The sequence below is a fragment of the Mobula birostris genome, assembly GCF_030028105.1.
Source record: "Mobula birostris isolate sMobBir1 chromosome 11 unlocalized genomic scaffold, sMobBir1.hap1 SUPER_11_unloc_1, whole genome shotgun sequence".
NCBI lineage: Eukaryota > Metazoa > Chordata > Chondrichthyes > Myliobatiformes > Myliobatidae > Mobula > Mobula birostris.
In genome coordinates this window covers 366,986-389,474 of record NW_027274037.1, presented here as the reverse complement: position 1 = coordinate 389,474, position 22,489 = coordinate 366,986, and the positions used below count along the sequence as shown (strand labels likewise).

The window sequence follows — 22,489 nt, the reverse complement described above, 5'->3', positions numbered from 1 at the left end:
GACACATTTCCCTCCTGCCGTGCCCTCCCTCCTGTTTCTACATCCGTGCACCCACCCCGCTGCAAAACCAGTCAGTCTGCTCAGGCGTCAGCACAGAGGCATAATGAAGGGCCTCGGCCCTTCTCCCTTTACTGCCCTCTGTACAGCTTGGCAGATCCCTCAGCACTCCGTGTGCACGTGTGTCTGTGACTCTGTGTGTGTGTGTGTGTGTGTGAGAGAGAGAGATTGAGTGAGTGAGTGAGTGAGTGAGTGAGTGAGTGAGTGAGTGAGAGAGAGAGAGACAGACCCTGCCAGATCCCTCAGCATTCCATGTGTGTTTGTGTCGGTGGGTGAGAGAGACAGAGACAGAGACAGAGAGACAGACAGACACACACACACACACACACACACACCCACCCACCTCCACACACCCCCGTGTGCACGTGTGTCTGTGACTCTGTGTGTGTGTGAGATTGAGTGAGAGAGAGAGACAGACCCTGCCAGATCCCTCAGCATTCCATGTGTGTTTGTGTCGGTGGGTGAGAGAGACAGAGACAGAGACAGACACAGAGAGACAGACACACACACACACACAAACACACACACACACCCACCCCCACACACCCCCGTGTGCACGTGTGTCTGTGACTCTGTGTGTGTGTGAGATTGAGTGAGTGAGAGAGAGAGACAGACCGACCCTGCCAGATCCCTCAGCATTCCATGTGTGTTTGTGTCGGTGGGTGAGAGAGACAGAGACAGACACAGAGAGACAGACAGACACACACACACACCCACCCACCCCCATCCACCCTGGTAAAAAAAGGTGGTGGGGGAGCAGGGGAGAAGACACCACTGTGTCCAATGATAGCCTGTGCAGACGCAAAGTCTACAGCTTCTGTGAGATGAAACAAACTCAAGCCACTCAACAATTGTAATTCCACACACATCAAAATAAAGGCACAGAGGTGTGAATGGCTGCACTTCAGCCTTCGGCTTGGAGAGCACACCCATTGTTTCTCCTCAGGCACACCTGTAGCTGACATCTTCCTATTCCCAAGCTTGCCAGGAGGCTTTTCTGCCCGCGGACTTTGGCCACGTCCACAAACCTCGTAACCGGTCTTGAGCGGCGCACGTGGCCTCTGCCTTTGTCGCCCGGTGCAGTCCCATCCGCTCGCTCCCTCCCGGAGAGGGCAGAGCCTCCGAAGGAGACCGTTCAGCTGGATGCGCCAGCCAGCTGGGGCACGCAAAGCCGAGAGGCGCGCTCTCTTTGCCGAGTGCAGGGACGCCCTTGAAGGGCCGAGCGGCCTGCTCCCACTCCCCCTGCAGACTTTTGTGCAGACAGGACAGCGTGACCAGCCTCCCACGACCAGGAGAGCAGTGCAAGTTGAGCCAGCCTCTGAGACCGACCTGGGAGCCAGCCGAGGAAGCCGGCAGCCTTGACGTAGGCAGTGTGCCAGTGACGTAGGCGCCCGTAGGTACGGCCCCACTCCCAGATGATTGGTGGATCACTGGCAGCTTTACATAGCCTCTGACAAGTTGCACTCAGGACGGACCAGGTAGGCAACAGCTGTCCAGCACACCCACCGATCCCAGACAACCTAGGGGAGAGCTGCCAGCGGGCCAGGGCAGCAAGGTCTTTGCCAGGCCTCCTGCTTCAATCTAAACACCAGAGGCTAGGCAGGATGTAGCCGACTCAAGAGGCCGCCTGCATCGCTTCTCGGCCTTTTGGCTAAGATCAAGTGTAGTATCTGTTCTTATCAGTTTAATATCTGATACGTCCCTTATCTGGGGACCATATATTAAATTGATTTTTGGAACAGGGAGATGGAATAGGGGCTTGCTCCGTCCACTCCACGCATCGACCCGGTATTGCAGTGCCTCTGGGAACGGTGCACTCCCCTTCTGGGGAATTTCAAAGTAGCAAAGAAAAGAAAAACGACGAAAGCTCCATCAGGCGGCGGCGGCGGCACAGCAGCACAGACAAGCATGCACGCACATGGAGAGAGAGGAGAGCTGCTTGCTCTACACCTCTCCTGTGTCTGTGTCTGTCTGTCGATACAGCTCACTCACTCACTCACTCACGCAATGTGCAGACAACTCAACAACAGCACGGGCATCATATCTGGGCCGTTTGGCTAAGATCAAGTGCACATCCGGGCTGCAACCAGATCAGGTGCTGCAGGCAAGGCAGCAACTTCATGAGAGATGCCCCTTGGCATTCATTCCTGAAGCAAACTGCTCAACCGGCGCACTCATTCTGATGCCTGCTCACTCGGCTGCTGCCTGCACCAAGCACAGAAGCAGAGTGAAGTGGAGCAGGCCGAAAGACCTTTTCTGTCCCGCCACACTCGCTCCACTTCTCAGGCTCAGGCTTCTCAGCTGCTCCTTGAAGCCAACGGAGGACGCGACGGACGGACGGACGGACGGATGGACGGGCGGGCGAAGGAAGGAAGGAAGGAAGGAAGGAAGGAACGAACGATATCGAGTCACTGGCTCTGCTGCAATTTCACCAGCAGCCAGCCAGCCTGTCGGACAGGCAGGCTCGTTCAAGTGTGCCAGCAGCCAGGGCACGCGGACGGGAGGGAGGAAGGAAGGAAGGGAGGGAGGCATCCGATGGAGCCCGGCTACAGAGCAACGGGGCGCCGCCGCCGCCGGCACAACAGGGCCCGGTGCTCCTGCACCCTGCATCCTCCCCGCCTGCACCAGACTGCCAAGACTGCTGCTCTCCTGCCCAGACAGACAGACCAGCTACAAGCATCACCACCTAGCCATAGCATCAGCAAAACTCTGCCTACCTGCCCTGCCCTGGCCTGGCCTGGCCTCCTGGCCTCCTCTGATGCGTCTGCCTGCCCCAGCCCCAAAGCCCCGCCCACCGTTCAAGGTAAGGCAGAGGCACAACCCCCCACTCCACCCACTCAGACCTCCCCAATATACATCGGCAGTGCAGTGCATCTCTAGCCTCGCTCAGAATCACGTCCCAAACCCCAAGATCACTCAAACGTCTCATGCTTACACCTACCTACTCGGCGTCCAGCTTTGGCGCACGTCTCCACAATTGCCACATCCGTCCACGTGCCCCTGCTTCACGCACGGCACTGTGCCTCCCTCCGGCAGGCATTTCGCCGATCCGTTTCCTGTTTCACAACCAAGGCATAATCAGTACCCCTTTCCTTCCACGGCGCGCACACGCGCCCACCCACTCCACCACTGAGCCATGCCGGCCAAAAACGCACCTGCAGAGCAGTGGGGCACAGGGCCGCCGTCAGCCCGCGACACATTTCCCTCCTGCCGTGCCCTCCCTCCTGTTTCTACATCCGTGCACCCACCCCGCTGCAAAACCAGTCAGTCTGCTCAGGCGTCAGCACAGAGGCATAATGAAGGGCCTCGGCCCTTCTCCCTTTACTGCCCTCTGTACAGCTTGGCAGATCCCTCAGCACTCCGTGTGCACGTGTGTCTGTGACTCTGTGTGTGTGTGTGTGTGTGTGAGAGAGAGAGATTGAGTGAGTGAGTGAGTGAGTGAGTGAGTGAGTGAGTGAGTGAGAGAGAGAGAGACAGACCCTGCCAGATCCCTCAGCATTCCATGTGTGTTTGTGTCGGTGGGTGAGAGAGACAGAGACAGAGACAGAGAGACAGACAGACACACACACACACACACACACACACACCCACCCACCTCCACACACCCCCGTGTGCACGTGTGTCTGTGACTCTGTGTGTGTGTGAGATTGAGTGAGAGAGAGAGACAGACCCTGCCAGATCCCTCAGCATTCCATGTGTGTTTGTGTCGGTGGGTGAGAGAGACAGAGACAGAGACAGACACAGAGAGACAGACACACACACACACACAAACACACACACACACCCACCCCCACACACCCCCGTGTGCACGTGTGTCTGTGACTCTGTGTGTGTGTGAGATTGAGTGAGTGAGAGAGAGAGACAGACCGACCCTGCCAGATCCCTCAGCATTCCATGTGTGTTTGTGTCGGTGGGTGAGAGAGACAGAGACAGACACAGAGAGACAGACAGACACACACACACACCCACCCACCCCCATCCACCCTGGTAAAAAAAGGTGGTGGGGGAGCAGGGGAGAAGACACCACTGTGTCCAATGATAGCCTGTGCAGACGCAAAGTCTACAGCTTCTGTGAGATGAAACAAACTCAAGCCACTCAACAATTGTAATTCCACACACATCAAAATAAAGGCACAGAGGTGTGAATGGCTGCACTTCAGCCTTCGGCTTGGAGAGCACACCCATTGTTTCTCCTCAGGCACACCTGTAGCTGACATCTTCCTATTCCCAAGCTTGCCAGGAGGCTTTTCTGCCCGCGGACTTTGGCCACGTCCACAAACCTCGTAACCGGTCTTGAGCGGCGCACGTGGCCTCTGCCTTTGTCGCCCGGTGCAGTCCCATCCGCTCGCTCCCTCCCGGAGAGGGCAGAGCCTCCGAAGGAGACCGTTCAGCTGGATGCGCCAGCCAGCTGGGGCACGCAAAGCCGAGAGGCGCGCTCTCTTTGCCGAGTGCAGGGACGCCCTTGAAGGGCCGAGCGGCCTGCTCCCACTCCCCCTGCAGACTTTTGTGCAGACAGGACAGCGTGACCAGCCTCCCACGACCAGGAGAGCAGTGCAAGTTGAGCCAGCCTCTGAGACCGACCTGGGAGCCAGCCGAGGAAGCCGGCAGCCTTGACGTAGGCAGTGTGCCAGTGACGTAGGCGCCCGTAGGTACGGCCCCACTCCCAGATGATTGGTGGATCACTGGCAGCTTTACATAGCCTCTGACAAGTTGCACTCAGGACGGACCAGGTAGGCAACAGCTGTCCAGCACACCCACCGATCCCAGACAACCTAGGGGAGAGCTGCCAGCGGGCCAGGGCAGCAAGGTCTTTGCCAGGCCTCCTGCTTCAATCTAAACACCAGAGGCTAGGCAGGATGTAGCCGACTCAAGAGGCCGCCTGCATCGCTTCTCGGCCTTTTGGCTAAGATCAAGTGTAGTATCTGTTCTTATCAGTTTAATATCTGATACGTCCCTTATCTGGGGACCATATATTAAATTGATTTTTGGAACAGGGAGATGGAATAGGGGCTTGCTCCGTCCACTCCACGCATCGACCCGGTATTGCAGTGCCTCTGGGAACGGTGCACTCCCCTTCTGGGGAATTTCAAAGTAGCAAAGAAAAGAAAAACGACGAAAGCTCCATCAGGCGGCGGCGGCGGCACAGCAGCACAGACAAGCATGCACGCACATGGAGAGAGAGGAGAGCTGCTTGCTCTACACCTCTCCTGTGTCTGTGTCTGTCTGTCGATACAGCTCACTCACTCACTCACTCACGCAATGTGCAGACAACTCAACAACAGCACGGGCATCATATCTGGGCCGTTTGGCTAAGATCAAGTGCACATCCGGGCTGCAACCAGATCAGGTGCTGCAGGCAAGGCAGCAACTTCATGAGAGATGCCCCTTGGCATTCATTCCTGAAGCAAACTGCTCAACCGGCGCACTCATTCTGATGCCTGCTCACTCGGCTGCTGCCTGCACCAAGCACAGAAGCAGAGTGAAGTGGAGCAGGCCGAAAGACCTTTTCTGTCCCGCCACACTCGCTCCACTTCTCAGGCTCAGGCTTCTCAGCTGCTCCTTGAAGCCAACGGAGGACGCGACGGACGGACGGACGGATGGACGGGCGGGCGAAGGAAGGAAGGAAGGAAGGAACGAAGGAAGGAAGGAAGGAACGAACGATATTGAGTCACTGGCTCTGCTGCAATTTCACCAGCAGCCAGCCAGCCTGTCGGACAGGCAGGCTCGTTCAAGTGTGCCAGCAGCCAGGGCACGCGGACGGGAGGGAGGAAGGAAGGAAGGGAGGGAGGCATCCGATGGAGCCCGGCTACAGAGCAACGGGGCGCCGCCGCCGCCGGCACAACAGGGCCCGGTGCTCCTGCACCCTGCATCCTCCCCGCCTGCACCAGACTGCCAAGACTGCTGCTCTCCTGCCCAGACAGACAGACCAGCTACAAGCATCACCACCTAGCCATAGCATCAGCAAAACTCTGCCTACCTGCCCTGCCCTGGCCTGGCCTGGCCTCCTGGCCTCCTCTGATGCGTCTGCCTGCCCCAGGCCCAAAGCCCCGCCCACCGTTCAAGGTAAGGCAGAGGCACAACCCCCCACTCCACCCACTCAGACCTCCCCAATATACATCGGCAGTGCAGTGCATCTCTAGCCTCGCTCAGAATCACGTCCCAAACCCCAAGATCACTCAAACGTCTCATGCTTACACCTACCTACTCGGCGTCCAGCTTTGGCGCACGTCTCCACAATTGCCACATCCGTCCACGTGCCCCTGCTTCACGCACGGCACTGTGCCTCCCTCCGGCAGGCATTTCGCCGATCCGTTTCCTGTTTCACAACCAAGGCATAATCAGTACCCCTTTCCTTCCACGGCGCGCACACGCGCCCACCCACTCCACCACTGAGCCATGCCGGCCAAAAACGCACCTGCAGAGCAGTGGGGCACAGGGCCGCCGTCAGCCCGCGACACATTTCCCTCCTGCCGTGCCCTCCCTCCTGTTTCTACATCCGTGCACCCACCCCGCTGCAAAACCAGTCAGTCTGCTCAGGCGTCAGCACAGAGGCATAATGAAGGGCCTCGGCCCTTCTCCCTTTACTGCCCTCTGTACAGCTTGGCAGATCCCTCAGCACTCCGTGTGCACGTGTGTCTGTGACTCTGTGTGTGTGTGTGTGTGTGAGAGAGAGAGATTGAGTGAGTGAGTGAGTGAGTGAGTGAGTGAGTGAGAGAGAGAGAGACAGACCCTGCCAGATCCCTCAGCATTCCATGTGTGTTTGTGTCGGTGGGTGAGAGAGACAGAGACAGAGACAGAGAGACAGACAGACACACACACACACACACACACACACACACACACACACACACCCACCTCCACACACCCCCGTGTGCACGTGTGTCTGTGACTCTGTGTGTGTGTGAGATTGAGTGAGAGAGAGAGACAGACCCTGCCAGATCCCTCAGCATTCCATGTGTGTTTGTGTCGGTGGGTGAGAGAGACAGAGACAGAGACAGACACAGAGAGACAGACACACACACACACACAAACACACACACACACCCACCCCCACACACCCCCGTGTGCACGTGTGTCTGTGACTCTGTGTGTGTGTGAGATTGAGTGAGTGAGAGAGAGAGACAGACCGACCCTGCCAGATCCCTCAGCATTCCATGTGTGTTTGTGTCGGTGGGTGAGAGAGACAGAGACAGACACAGAGAGACAGACAGACACACACACACACCCACCCACCCCCATCCACCCTGGTAAAAAAAGGTGGTGGGGGAGCAGGGGAGAAGACACCACTGTGTCCAATGATAGCCTGTGCAGACGCAAAGTCTACAGCTTCTGTGAGATGAAACAAACTCAAGCCACTCAACAATTGTAATTCCACACACATCAAAATAAAGGCACAGAGGTGTGAATGGCTGCACTTCAGCCTTCGGCTTGGAGAGCACACCCATTGTTTCTCCTCAGGCACACCTGTAGCTGACATCTTCCTATTCCCAAGCTTGCCAGGAGGCTTTTCTGCCCGCGGACTTTGGCCACGTCCACAAACCTCGTAACCGGTCTTGAGCGGCGCACGTGGCCTCTGCCTTTGTCGCCCGGTGCAGTCCCATCCGCTCGCTCCCTCCCGGAGAGGGCAGAGCCTCCGAAGGAGACCGTTCAGCTGGATGCGCCAGCCAGCTGGGGCACGCAAAGCCGAGAGGCGCGCTCTCTTTGCCGAGTGCAGGGACGCCCTTGAAGGGCCGAGCGGCCTGCTCCCACTCCCCCTGCAGACTTTTGTGCAGACAGGACAGCGTGACCAGCCTCCCACGACCAGGAGAGCAGTGCAAGTTGAGCCAGCCTCTGAGACCGACCTGGGAGCCAGCCGAGGAAGCCGGCAGCCTTGACGTAGGCAGTGTGCCAGTGACGTAGGCGCCCGTAGGTACGGCCCCACTCCCAGATGATTGGTGGATCACTGGCAGCTTTACATAGCCTCTGACAAGTTGCACTCAGGACGGACCAGGTAGGCAACAGCTGTCCAGCACACCCACCGATCCCAGACAACCTAGGGGAGAGCTGCCAGCGGGCCAGGGCAGCAAGGTCTTTGCCAGGCCTCCTGCTTCAATCTAAACACCAGAGGCTAGGCAGGATGTAGCCGACTCAAGAGGCCGCCTGCATCGCTTCTCGGCCTTTTGGCTAAGATCAAGTGTAGTATCTGTTCTTATCAGTTTAATATCTGATACGTCCCTTATCTGGGGACCATATATTAAATTGATTTTTGGAACAGGGAGATGGAATAGGGGCTTGCTCCGTCCACTCCACGCATCGACCCGGTATTGCAGTGCCTCTGGGAACGGTGCACTCCCCTTCTGGGGAATTTCAAAGTAGCAAAGAAAAGAAAAACGACGAAAGCTCCATCAGGCGGCGGCGGCGGCACAGCAGCACAGACAAGCATGCATGCACATGGAGAGAGAGGAGAGCTGCTTGCTCTACACCTCTCCTGTGTCTGTGTCTGTCTGTCGATACAGCTCACTCACTCACTCACTCACGCAATGTGCAGACAACTCAACAACAGCACGGGCATCATATCTGGGCCGTTTGGCTAAGATCAAGTGCACATCCGGGCTGCAACCAGATCAGGTGCTGCAGGCAAGGCAGCAACTTCATGAGAGATGCCCCTTGGCATTCATTCCTGAAGCAAACTGCTCAACCGGCGCACTCATTCTGATGCCTGCTCACTCGGCTGCTGCCTGCACCAAGCACAGAAGCAGAGTGAAGTGGAGCAGGCCGAAAGACCTTTTCTGTCCCGCCACACTCGCTCCACTTCTCAGGCTCAGGCTTCTCAGCTGCTCCTTGAAGCCAACGGAGGACGCGACGGACGGACGGACGGACGGATGGACGGGCGGGCGAAGGAAGGAAGGAAGGAAGGAAGGAAGGAAGGAAGGAAGGAACGAACGATATCGAGTCACTGGCTCTGCTGCAATTTCACCAGCAGCCAGCCAGCCTGTCGGACAGGCAGGCTCGTTCAAGTGTGCCAGCAGCCAGGGCACGCGGACGGGAGGGAGGAAGGAAGGAAGGGAGGGAGGCATCCGATGGAGCCCGGCTACAGAGCAACGGGGCGCCGCCGCCGCCGGCACAACAGGGCCCGGTGCTCCTGCACCCTGCATCCTCCCCGCCTGCACCAGACTGCCAAGACTGCTGCTCTCCTGCCCAGACAGACAGACCAGCTACAAGCATCACCACCTAGCCATAGCATCAGCAAAACTCTGCCTACCTGCCCTGCCCTGGCCTGGCCTGGCCTCCTGGCCTCCTCTGATGCGTCTGCCTGCCCCAGGCCCAAAGCCCCGCCCACCGTTCAAGGTAAGGCAGAGGCACAACCCCCCACTCCACCCACTCAGACCTCCCCAATATACATCGGCAGTGCAGTGCATCTCTAGCCTCGCTCAGAATCACGTCCCAAACCCCAAGATCACTCAAACGTCTCATGCTTACACCTACCTACTCGGCGTCCAGCTTTGGCGCACGTCTCCACAATTGCCACATCCGTCCACGTGCCCCTGCTTCACGCACGGCACTGTGCCTCCCTCCGGCAGGCATTTCGCCGATCCGTTTCCTGTTTCACAACCAAGGCATAATCAGTACCCCTTTCCTTCCACGGCGCGCACACGCGCCCACCCACTCCACCACTGAGCCATGCCGGCCAAAAACGCACCTGCAGAGCAGTGGGGCACAGGGCCGCCGTCAGCCCGCGACACATTTCCCTCCTGCCGTGCCCTCCCTCCTGTTTCTACATCCGTGCACCCACCCCGCTGCAAAACCAGTCAGTCTGCTCAGGCGTCAGCACAGAGGCATAATGAAGGGCCTCGGCCCTTCTCCCTTTACTGCCCTCTGTACAGCTTGGCAGATCCCTCAGCACTCCGTGTGCACGTGTGTCTGTGACTCTGTGTGTGTGTGTGTGTGTGTGAGAGAGAGAGATTGAGTGAGTGAGTGAGTGAGTGAGTGAGTGAGTGAGTGAGAGAGAGAGAGACAGACCCTGCCAGATCCCTCAGCATTCCATGTGTGTTTGTGTCGGTGGGTGAGAGAGACAGAGACAGAGACAGAGAGACAGACAGACACACACACACACACACACACACACCCACCCACCTCCACACACCCCCGTGTGCACGTGTGTCTGTGACTCTGTGTGTGTGTGAGATTGAGTGAGAGAGAGAGACAGACCCTGCCAGATCCCTCAGCATTCCATGTGTGTTTGTGTCGGTGGGTGAGAGAGACAGAGACAGAGACAGACACAGAGAGACAGACACACACACACACACAAACACACACACACACCCACCCCCACACACCCCCGTGTGCACGTGTGTCTGTGACTCTGTGTGTGTGTGAGATTGAGTGAGTGAGAGAGAGAGACAGACCGACCCTGCCAGATCCCTCAGCATTCCATGTGTGTTTGTGTCGGTGGGTGAGAGAGACAGAGACAGACACAGAGAGACAGACAGACACACACACACACCCACCCACCCCCATCCACCCTGGTAAAAAAAGGTGGTGGGGGAGCAGGGGAGAAGACACCACTGTGTCCAATGATAGCCTGTGCAGACGCAAAGTCTACAGCTTCTGTGAGATGAAACAAACTCAAGCCACTCAACAATTGTAATTCCACACACATCAAAATAAAGGCACAGAGGTGTGAATGGCTGCACTTCAGCCTTCGGCTTGGAGAGCACACCCATTGTTTCTCCTCAGGCACACCTGTAGCTGACATCTTCCTATTCCCAAGCTTGCCAGGAGGCTTTTCTGCCCGCGGACTTTGGCCACGTCCACAAACCTCGTAACCGGTCTTGAGCGGCGCACGTGGCCTCTGCCTTTGTCGCCCGGTGCAGTCCCATCCGCTCGCTCCCTCCCGGAGAGGGCAGAGCCTCCGAAGGAGACCGTTCAGCTGGATGCGCCAGCCAGCTGGGGCACGCAAAGCCGAGAGGCGCGCTCTCTTTGCCGAGTGCAGGGACGCCCTTGAAGGGCCGAGCGGCCTGCTCCCACTCCCCCTGCAGACTTTTGTGCAGACAGGACAGCGTGACCAGCCTCCCACGACCAGGAGAGCAGTGCAAGTTGAGCCAGCCTCTGAGACCGACCTGGGAGCCAGCCGAGGAAGCCGGCAGCCTTGACGTAGGCAGTGTGCCAGTGACGTAGGCGCCCGTAGGTACGGCCCCACTCCCAGATGATTGGTGGATCACTGGCAGCTTTACATAGCCTCTGACAAGTTGCACTCAGGACGGACCAGGTAGGCAACAGCTGTCCAGCACACCCACCGATCCCAGACAACCTAGGGGAGAGCTGCCAGCGGGCCAGGGCAGCAAGGTCTTTGCCAGGCCTCCTGCTTCAATCTAAACACCAGAGGCTAGGCAGGATGTAGCCGACTCAAGAGGCCGCCTGCATCGCTTCTCGGCCTTTTGGCTAAGATCAAGTGTAGTATCTGACGAAAAGGCCACAGAATCCACAGCCTCCCACAACTTCCTGTCGTCTATCACGCAGGTCTTAGACGACGGCAAGCGGGAGAGTCTGGATCGGCCACTGACCCTGGACGAGCTGACAGGCTCCATCCGTTCCTTCGGGTCGGGTAAGACTCCCGGAAGCGACGGCTTACCGGCCGAGTTGTACTCGGCTCTGTGGAACTGGATGGGCCCAGACCTGCTGGAAGTGTACAACGCTATGCTTCTGGCCGGCAGTATGTCTGAGTCCATGAGGAAGGGCATCATCACCCTCATCTACAAGCAGAAGGGGGAAAGGGAGGACATCAGGAATTGGAGACCCATCTCTCTCCTGAATGTGGACTACAAGATCCTGTCCAAGGCTATCGCCAACAGGGTCAAGTCTGCTCTGGGACAGGTGATCCACCCGGACCAAACCTGTGCTGTACCGGGCAGGAAGATCTCAGACAGCCTCGCGCTGCTGAGGGACACCATCGCCTACGTGCAGGACAGGGGGGTGGACGCCTGCCTGGTCAGCTTGGACCAGGAGAAAGCCTTCGACAGGATATCGCACACGTACATGGCGGACGTGCTCTCCAAAATGGGATTTGGGGAGGGAATCCGGAATTGGATCAGACTGCTCTACACAGACATCCGTAGTGCAGTCCAGGTCAACGGGTGGGAAACAGACAGCTTCCCCATCAGGTCTGGAGTCAGGCAGGGCTGCCCCCTCTCCCCTGTCTTGTTTGTCTGCTGCATAGAACCCTTTGTGGAAGCCATCAGGAGGGATGAGGGCATAAGAGGGGTGACGCTGCCAGGCAGTGGAGGGACCCAAGTGAAAACCTCCCTGTACATGGACGACGTCACCGTCTTCTGCTCTGATCCGAGGTCAGTTCGCAGGTTGATTGGCACCTGCGAACAGTTCGAGCTAGCGTCGGGGGCCAGGGTCAACCGCACGAAGAGCGAAGCCATGCTCTTTGGCAACTGGCCCGACCGATCCAGCGTCCCCTTCACCATCAGGTCTGACCACGTGAAGGTGTTGGGGATCTGGTTCGGAGGGGCTGAGGCGTGCAACAAGAACTGGCAGGAGCGGACTGCCAAGGTGAAACAGAAACTGGGACTGTGGGGAGGGCGCTCCCTGTCGATAACGGGCAAGAACCTGGTCATCAGGTGTGAGGTGCTCTCAGGGCTGCTGTACTTGGCGCAGGTCTGGCCCGTCCCCCGCTCCTACAGCTCGGAAATCACCCGGGCTGTCTTCAGATTCGTCTGGGGATCCAAGATGGAGCGGGTGAGACGGACCGCCATGCACAAGTCCCTGGACAACGGGGGCAAGAACGTCCCCAATGTCGCCCTCACCCTGATGGCCAGCTTCGTATGTGGCTGCATCAGGTTGTGTGTAGAGCCCAGGTATGTGGGCACCAAGTACCACTATGTGCCCAGGTTCTACTTGTCGCCCTGGCTGCGAAGGATGGGTCTGGCCCCACTCCCGCGCAACGCCCCAGTCAGCTGGTCGTTGCCGGCATACCTATCCCACGTAGCAAAGTTCTTCCAGGAGAACGCCTTTGACCACAAGGCCATCAGGCAGTGGTCGGCACGAAGTGTCCTGCAGGCACTGCAGGAGAAGGACGTGATGGACACAGTGGGGTGGTTCCCTGAGCAGACTGTCCAGTTCATCTGGCAAAATGCCTCATCGCCAGATCTCACCAACAGGCACCAAGACCTCGCCTGGCTGGCGGTGAGAGGGGCCCTCCCAGTCAGAGCCCTCCTGTACGCCCGGAACGTCGTCTCCGCACCCCACTGCCCACGGGAGGACTGCAGTGAGGAGGAGTCTGTGACCCACCTCTTTGCACACTGCCAGTTCGCAAAGAGGGTGTGGAGGAGGATGGACGGGCTAGTGTCACGTTTCATCCCCAGCAGCTGCGTGACAGAGGACTCTCTGATCTACGGGCTGTTCCCGGGGACGCACACGGAGACCAACATCCGGTGCTGCTGGCAGATCATCAACTCGGTGAAAGACGCTCTTTGGTCAGCCCGAAACTTGATCATCTACCAGCACATGGAGATGTCCGTGGGAGAATGCTGCCGACTGGCACACTCTCGGCTGCAGGAGTACGTGCTGAGGGACGCACTGAAACTTGGTGCAGCCACCGCAAGGGCCCGGTGGGGAAGGACCACAGTATAGGTTTCTCCACCCGTGGGAGTGGGAGGGGTCGGTGGGCGAGGAGTATACCCCTCAACAATGAGATGCTAAGCTGAACTACTGGAGTGCCACGTGGGTGGCTATAAACACGGGTATTTTACTGAGTATAATGGAAACGTATGTAAAGGATGAAAAGTTATTGAATGGTTTATTGTATATATTTATTTTTGAATAAAGTATATTTTGAAATAAAAAAAAAAAAAAAAAAAATCTGTTCTTATCAGTTTAATATCTGATACGTCCCTTATCTGGGGACCATATATTAAATTGATTTTTGGAACAGGGAGATGGAATAGGGGCTTGCTCCGTCCACTCCACGCATCGACCCGGTATTGCAGTGCCTCTGGGAACGGTGCACTCCCCTTCTGGGGAATTTCAAAGTAGCAAAGAAAAGAAAAACGACGAAAGCTCCATCAGGCGGCGGCGGCGGCACAGCAGCACAGACAAGCATGCACGCACATGGAGAGAGAGGAGAGCTGCTTGCTCTACACCTCTCCTGTGTCTGTGTCTGTCTGTCGATACAGCTCACTCACTCACTCACTCACGCAATGTGCAGACAACTCAACAACAGCACGGGCATCATATCTGGGCCGTTTGGCTAAGATCAAGTGCACATCCGGGCTGCAACCAGATCAGGTGCTGCAGGCAAGGCAGCAACTTCATGAGAGATGCCCCTTGGCATTCATTCCTGAAGCAAACTGCTCAACCGGCGCACTCATTCTGATGCCTGCTCACTCGGCTGCTGCCTGCACCAAGCACAGAAGCAGAGTGAAGTGGAGCAGGCCGAAAGACCTTTTCTGTCCCGCCACACTCGCTCCACTTCTCAGGCTCAGGCTTCTCAGCTGCTCCTTGAAGCCAACGGAGGACGCGACGGACGGACGGACGGACGGATGGACGGGCGGGCGAAGGAAGGAAGGAAGGAAGGAAGGAAGGAAGGAAGGAAGGAAGGAACGAACGATATCGAGTCACTGGCTCTGCTGCAATTTCACCAGCAGCCAGCCAGCCTGTCGGACAGGCAGGCTCGTTCAAGTGTGCCAGCAGCCAGGGCACGCGGACGGGAGGGAGGAAGGAAGGAAGGGAGGGAGGCATCCGATGGAGCCCGGCTACAGAGCAACGGGGCGCCGCCGCCGCCGGCACAACAGGGCCCGGTGCTCCTGCACCCTGCATCCTCCCCGCCTGCACCAGACTGCCAAGACTGCTGCTCTCCTGCCCAGACAGACAGACCAGCTACAAGCATCACCACCTAGCCATAGCATCAGCAAAACTCTGCCTACCTGCCCTGCCCTGGCCTGGCCTGGCCTCCTGGCCTCCTCTGATGCGTCTGCCTGCCCCAGGCCCAAAGCCCCGCCCACCGTTCAAGGTAAGGCAGAGGCACAACCCCCCACTCCACCCACTCAGACCTCCCCAATATACATCGGCAGTGCAGTGCATCTCTAGCCTCGCTCAGAATCACGTCCCAAACCCCAAGATCACTCAAACGTCTCATGCTTACACCTACCTACTCGGCGTCCAGCTTTGGCGCACGTCTCCACAATTGCCACATCCGTCCACGTGCCCCTGCTTCACGCACGGCACTGTGCCTCCCTCCGGCAGGCATTTCGCCGATCCGTTTCCTGTTTCACAACCAAGGCATAATCAGTACCCCTTTCCTTCCACGGCGCGCACACGCGCCCACCCACTCCACCACTGAGCCATGCCGGCCAAAAACGCACCTGCAGAGCAGTGGGGCACAGGGCCGCCGTCAGCCCGCGACACATTTCCCTCCTGCCGTGCCCTCCCTCCTGTTTCTACATCCGTGCACCCACCCCGCTGCAAAACCAGTCAGTCTGCTCAGGCGTCAGCACAGAGGCATAATGAAGGGCCTCGGCCCTTCTCCCTTTACTGCCCTCTGTACAGCTTGGCAGATCCCTCAGCACTCCGTGTGCACGTGTGTCTGTGACTCTGTGTGTGTGTGTGTGTGTGTGAGAGAGAGAGATTGAGTGAGTGAGTGAGTGAGTGAGTGAGTGAGTGAGTGAGTGAGAGAGAGAGAGACAGACCCTGCCAGATCCCTCAGCATTCCATGTGTGTTTGTGTCGGTGGGTGAGAGAGACAGAGACAGAGACAGAGAGACAGACAGACACACACACACACACACACACACACACCCACCCACCTCCACACACCCCCGTGTGCACGTGTGTCTGTGACTCTGTGTGTGTGTGAGATTGAGTGAGAGAGAGAGACAGACCCTGCCAGATCCCTCAGCATTCCATGTGTGTTTGTGTCGGTGGGTGAGAGAGACAGAGACAGAGACAGACACAGAGAGACAGACACACACACACACACAAACACACACACACACCCACCCCCACACACCCCCGTGTGCACGTGTGTCTGTGACTCTGTGTGTGTGTGAGATTGAGTGAGTGAGAGAGAGAGACAGACCGACCCTGCCAGATCCCTCAGCATTCCATGTGTGTTTGTGTCGGTGGGTGAGAGAGACAGAGACAGACACAGAGAGACAGACAGACACACACACACACCCACCCACCCCCATCCACCCTGGTAAAAAAAGGTGGTGGGGGAGCAGGGGAGAAGACACCACTGTGTCCAATGATAGCCTGTGCAGACGCAAAGTCTACAGCTTCTGTGAGATGAAACAAACTCAAGCCACTCAACAATTGTAATTCCACACACATCAAAATAAAGGCACAGAGGTGTGAATGGCTGCACTTCAGCCTTCGGCTTGGAGAGCACACCCATTGTTTCTCCTCAGGCACACCTGTAGCTGACATCTTCCTATTCCCAAGCTTGCCAGGAGGCTTTTCTGCCCGCGGACTTTGGCCACGTCCACAAACCTCGTAACCGGTCTTGAGCGGCGCACGTGGCCTCTGCCTTTGTCGCCCGGTGCAGTCCCATCCGCTCGCTCCCTCCCGGAGAGGGCAGAGCCTCCGAAGGAGACCGTTCAGCTGGATGCGCCAGCCAGCTGGGGCACGCAAAGCCGAGAGGCGCGCTCTCTTTGCCGAGTGCAGGGACGCCCTTGAAGGGCCGAGCGGCCTGCTCCCACTCCCCCTGCAGACTTTTGTGCAGACAGGACAGCGTGACCAGCCTCCCACGACCAGGAGAGCAGTGCAAGTTGAGCCAGCCTCTGAGACCGACCTGGGAGCCAGCCGAGGAAGCCGGCAGCCTTGACGTAGGCAGTGTGCCAGTGACGTAGGCGCCCGTAGGTACGGCCCCACTCCCAGATGATTGGTGGATCACTGGCAGCTTTACATAGCCTCTGACAAGTTGCACTCAGGACGGACCAGGTAGGCAACAGCTGTCCAGCACACCCACCGATCCCAGACAACCTAGGGGAGAGCTGCCAGCGGGCCAGGGCAGCAAGGTCTTTGCCAGGCCTCCTGCTTCAATCTAAACACCAGAGGCTAGGCAGGATGTAGCCGACTCAAGAGGCCGCCTGCATCGCTTCTCGGCCTTTTGGCTAAGATCAAGTGTAGTATCTGTTCTTATCAGTTTAATATCTGATACGTCCCTTATCTGGGGACCATATATTAAATTGATTTTTGGAACAGGGAGATGGAATAGGGGCTTGCTCCGTCCACTCCACGCATCGACCCGGTATTGCAGTGCCTCTGGGAACGGTGCACTCCCCTTCTGGGGAATTTCAAAGTAGCAAAGAAAAGAAAAACGACGAAAGCTCCATCAGGCGGCGGCGGCGGCACAGCAGCACAGACAAGCATGCACGCACATGGAGAGAGAGGAGAGCTGCTTGCTCTACACCTCTCCTGTGTCTGTGTCTGTCTGTCGATACAGCTCACTCACTCACTCACTCACGCAATGTGCAGACAACTCAACAACAGCACGGGCATCATATCTGGGCCGTTTGGCTAAGATCAAGTGCACATCCGGGCTGCAACCAGATCAGGTGCTGCAGGCAAGGCAGCAACTTCATGAGAGATGCCCCTTGGCATTCATTCCTGAAGCAAACTGCTCAACCGGCGCACTCATTCTGATGCCTGCTCACTCGGCTGCTGCCTGCACCAAGCACAGAAGCAGAGTGAAGTGGAGCAGGCCGAAAGACCTTTTCTGTCCCGCCACACTCGCTCCACTTCTCAGGCTCAGGCTTCTCAGCTGCTCCTTGAAGCCAACGGAGGACGCGACGGACGGACGGACGGACGGATGGACGGGCGGGCGAAGGAAGGAAGGAAGGAAGGAAGGAAGGAAGGAAGGAAGGAACGAATGATATCGAGTCACTGGCTCTGCTGCAATTTCACCAGCAGCCAGCCAGCCTGTCGGACAGGCAGGCTCGTTCAAGTGTGCCAGCAGCCAGGGCACGCGGACGGGAGGGAGGAAGGAAGGAAGGGAGGGAGGCATCCGATGGAGCCCGGCTACAGAGCAACGGGGCGCCGCCGCCGCCGGCACAACAGGGCCCGGTGCTCCTGCACCCTGCATCCTCCCCGCCTGCACCAGACTGCCAAGACTGCTGCTCTCCTGCCCAGACAGACAGACCAGCTACAAGCATCACCACCTAGCCATAGCATCAGCAAAACTCTGCCTACCTGCCCTGCCCTGGCCTGGCCTGGCCTCCTGGCCTCCTCTGATGCGTCTGCCTGCCCCAGGCCCAAAGCCCCGCCCACCGTTCAAGGTAAGGCAGAGGCACAACCCCCCACTCCACCCACTCAGACCTCCCCAATATACATCGGCAGTGCAGTGCATCTCTAGCCTCGCTCAGAATCACGTCCCAAACCCCAAGATCACTCAAACGTCTCATGCTTACACCTACCTACTCGGCGTCCAGCTTTGGCGCACGTCTCCACAATTGCCACATCCGTCCACGTGCCCCTGCTTCACGCACGGCACTGTGCCTCCCTCCGGCAGGCATTTCGCCGATCCGTTTCCTGTTTCACAACCAAGGCATAATCAGTACCCCTTTCCTTCCACGGCGCGCACACGCGCCCACCCACTCCACCACTGAGCCATGCCGGCCAAAAACGCACCTGCAGAGCAGTGGGGCACAGGGCCGCCGTCAGCCCGCGACACATTTCCCTCCTGCCGTGCCCTCCCTCCTGTTTCTACATCCGTGCACCCACCCCGCTGCAAAACCAGTCAGTCTGCTCAGGCGTCAGCACAGAGGCATAATGAAGGGCCTCGGCCCTTCTCCCTTTACTGCCCTCTGTACAGCTTGGCAGATCCCTCAGCACTCCGTGTGCACGTGTGTCTGTGACTCTGTGTGTGTGTGTGTGTGTGTGAGAGAGAGAGATTGAGTGAGTGAGTGAGTGAGTGAGTGAGTGAGTGAGTGAGTGAGAGAGAGAGAGACAGACCCTGCCAGATCCCTCAGCATTCCATGTGTGTTTGTGTCGGTGGGTGAGAGAGACAGAGACAGAGACAGAGAGACAGACAGACACACACACACACACACACACACACACCCACCCACCTCCACACACCCCCGTGTGCACGTGTGTCTGTGACTCTGTGTGTGTGTGAGATTGAGTGAGAGAGAGAGACAGACCCTGCCAGATCCCTCAGCATTCCATGTGTGTTTGTGTCGGTGGGTGAGAGAGACAGAGACAGAGACAGACACAGAGAGACAGACACACACACACACACAAACACACACACACACCCACCCCCACACACCCCCGTGTGCACGTGTGTCTGTGACTCTGTGTGTGTGTGAGATTGAGTGAGTGAGAGAGAGAGACAGACCGACCCTGCCAGATCCCTCAGCATTCCATGTGTGTTTGTGTCGGTGGGTGAGAGAGACAGAGACAGACACAGAGAGACAGACAGACACACACACACACCCACCCACCCCCATCCACCCTGGTAAAAAAAGGTGGTGGGGGAGCAGGGGAGAAGACACCACTGTGTCCAATGATAGCCTGTGCAGACGCAAAGTCTACAGCTTCTGTGAGATGAAACAAACTCAAGCCACTCAACAATTGTAATTCCACACACATCAAAATAAAGGCACAGAGGTGTGAATGGCTGCACTTCAGCCTTCGGCTTGGAGAGCACACCCATTGTTTCTCCTCAGGCACACCTGTAGCTGACATCTTCCTATTCCCAAGCTTGCCAGGAGGCTTTTCTGCCCGCGGACTTTGGCCACGTCCACAAACCTCGTAACCGGTCTTGAGCGGCGCACGTGGCCTCTGCCTTTGTCGCCCGGTGCAGTCCCATCCGCTCGCTCCCTCCCGGAGAGGGCAGAGCCTCCGAAGGAGACCGTTCAGCTGGATGCGCCAGCCAGCTGGGGCACGCAAAGCCGAGAGGCGCGCTCTCTTTGCCGAGTGCAGGGACGCCCTTGAAGGGCCGAGCGGCCTGCTCCCACTCCCCCTGCAGACTTTTGTGCAGACAGGACAGCGTGACCAGCCTCCCACGACCAGGAGAGCAGTGCAAGTTGAGCCAGCCTCTGAGACCGACCTGGGAGCCAGCCGAGGAAGCCGGCAGCCTTGACGTAGGCAGTGTGCCAGTGACGTAGGCGCCCGTAGGTACGGCCCCACTCCCAGATGATTGGTGGATCACTGGCAGCTTTACATAGCCTCTGACAAGTTGCACTCAGGACGGACCAGGTAGGCAACAGCTGTCCAGCACACCCACCGATCCCAGACAACCTAGGGGAGAGCTGCCAGCGGGCCAGGGCAGCAAGGTCTTTGCCAGGCCTCCTGCTTCAATCTAAACACCAGAGGCTAGGCAGGATGTAGCCGACTCAAGAGGCCGCCTGCATCGCTTCTCGGCCTTTTGGCTAAGATCAAGTGTAGTATCTGTTCTTATCAGTTTAATATCTGATACGTCCCTTATCTGGGGACCATATATTAAATTGATTTTTGGAACAGGGAGATGGAATAGGGGCTTGCTCCGTCCACTCCACGCATCGACCCGGTATTGCAGTGCCTCTGGGAACGGTGCACTCCCCTTCTGGGGAATTTCAAAGTAGCAAAGAAAAGAAAAACGACGAAAGCTCCATCAGGCGGCGGCGGCGGCACAGCAGCACAGACAAGCATGCACGCACATGGAGAGAGAGGAGAGCTGCTTGCTCTACACCTCTCCTGTGTCTGTGTCTGTCTGTCGATACAGCTCACTCACTCACTCACTCACGCAATGTGCAGACAACTCAACAACAGCACGGGCATCATATCTGGGCCGTTTGGCTAAGATCAAGTGCACATCCGGGCTGCAACCAGATCAGGTGCTGCAGGCAAGGCAGCAACTTCATGAGAGATGCCCCTTGGCATTCATTCCTGAAGCAAACTGCTCAACCGGCGCACTCATTCTGATGCCTGCTCACTCGGCTGCTGCCTGCACCAAGCACAGAAGCAGAGTGAAGTGGAGCAGGCCGAAAGACCTTTTCTGTCCCGCCACACTCGCTCCACTTCTCAGGCTCAGGCTTCTCAGCTGCTCCTTGAAGCCAACGGAGGACGCGACGGACGGACGGACGGACGGATGGACGGGCGGGCGAAGGAAGGAAGGAAGGAAGGAAGGAAGGAAGGAAGGAAGGAACGAACGATATCGAGTCACTGGCTCTGCTGCAATTTCACCAGCAGCCAGCCAGCCTGTCGGACAGGCAGGCTCGTTCAAGTGTGCCAGCAGCCAGGGCACGCGGACGGGAGGGAGGAAGGAAGGAAGGGAGGGAGGCATCCGATGGAGCCCGGCTACAGAGCAACGGGGCGCCGCCGCCGCCGGCACAACAGGGCCCGGTGCTCCTGCACCCTGCATCCTCCCCGCCTGCACCAGACTGCCAAGACTGCTGCTCTCCTGCCCAGACAGACAGACCAGCTACAAGCATCACCACCTAGCCATAGCATCAGCAAAACTCTGCCTACCTGCCCTGCCCTGGCCTGGCCTGGCCTCCTGGCCTCCTCTGATGCGTCTGCCTGCCCCAGGCCCAAAGCCCCGCCCACCGTTCAAGGTAAGGCAGAGGCACAACCCCCCACTCCACCCACTCAGACCTCCCCAATATACATCGGCAGTGCAGTGCATCTCTAGCCTCGCTCAGAATCACGTCCCAAACCCCAAGATCACTCAAACGTCTCATGCTTACACCTACCTACTCGGCGTCCAGCTTTGGCGCACGTCTCCACAATTGCCACATCCGTCCACGTGCCCCTGCTTCACGCACGGCACTGTGCCTCCCTCCGGCAGGCATTTCGCCGATCCGTTTCCTGTTTCACAACCAAGGCATAATCAGTACCCCTTTCCTTCCACGGCGCGCACACGCGCCCACCCACTCCACCACTGAGCCATGCCGGCCAAAAACGCACCTGCAGAGCAGTGGGGCACAGGGCCGCCGTCAGCCCGCGACACATTTCCCTCCTGCCGTGCCCTCCCTCCTGTTTCTACATCCGTGCACCCACCCCGCTGCAAAACCAGTCAGTCTGCTCAGGCGTCAGCACAGAGGCATAATGAAGGGCCTCGGCCCTTCTCCCTTTACTGCCCTCTGTACAGCTTGGCAGATCCCTCAGCACTCCGTGTGCACGTGTGTCTGTGACTCTGTGTGTGTGTGTGTGTGTGTGAGAGAGAGAGATTGAGTGAGTGAGTGAGTGAGTGAGTGAGTGAGTGAGTGAGTGAGAGAGAGAGAGACAGACCCTGCCAGATCCCTCAGCATTCCATGTGTGTTTGTGTCGGTGGGTGAGAGAGACAGAGACAGAGACAGACACAGAGAGACAGACACACACACACACACAAACACACACACACACCCACCCCCACACACCCCCGTGTGCACGTGTGTCTGTGACTCTGTGTGTGTGTGAGATTGAGTGAGAGAGAGAGACAGACCCTGCCAGATCCCTCAGCATTCCATGTGTGTTTGTGTCGG

At 57.8% G+C, this 22,489-nt stretch overlaps 5 non-coding genes and 2 pseudogenes across 5 annotated transcripts; all 7 read left to right on the top strand.

Annotated features, from left to right (window-relative positions):
• The first annotated feature begins 1,688 nt into the window (after positions 1 to 1,688).
• Positions 1,689 to 1,879, top strand: LOC140192043 (U2 spliceosomal RNA). Its single transcript, XR_011884021.1, has one exon. It is a non-coding gene; the product is annotated as a U2 spliceosomal RNA (small nuclear RNA).
• A 3,061-nt stretch (positions 1,880 to 4,940) lies between these two features.
• On the top strand, positions 4,941 to 5,131 carry LOC140192042 (U2 spliceosomal RNA). The gene has a single exon (XR_011884020.1). It is a non-coding gene; the product is annotated as a U2 spliceosomal RNA (small nuclear RNA).
• Positions 5,132 to 8,200: 3,069 nt separating this feature from the next.
• Positions 8,201 to 8,391, top strand: LOC140192041 (U2 spliceosomal RNA). The gene has a single exon (XR_011884019.1). It is a non-coding gene; the product is annotated as a U2 spliceosomal RNA (small nuclear RNA).
• Positions 8,392 to 11,458: 3,067 nt separating this feature from the next.
• On the top strand, positions 11,459 to 11,540 carry LOC140192110 (U2 spliceosomal RNA; annotated as a pseudogene).
• Positions 11,541 to 13,849: 2,309 nt separating this feature from the next.
• LOC140192092 (U2 spliceosomal RNA) lies at positions 13,850 to 14,055 on the top strand (annotated as a pseudogene).
• A 3,077-nt stretch (positions 14,056 to 17,132) lies between these two features.
• LOC140192040 (U2 spliceosomal RNA) lies at positions 17,133 to 17,323 on the top strand. Its single transcript, XR_011884018.1, has one exon. It is a non-coding gene; the product is annotated as a U2 spliceosomal RNA (small nuclear RNA).
• A 3,073-nt stretch (positions 17,324 to 20,396) lies between these two features.
• LOC140192039 (U2 spliceosomal RNA) lies at positions 20,397 to 20,587 on the top strand. Its single transcript, XR_011884017.1, has one exon. It is a non-coding gene; the product is annotated as a U2 spliceosomal RNA (small nuclear RNA).
• Positions 20,588 to 22,489: the final 1,902 nt, after the last annotated feature.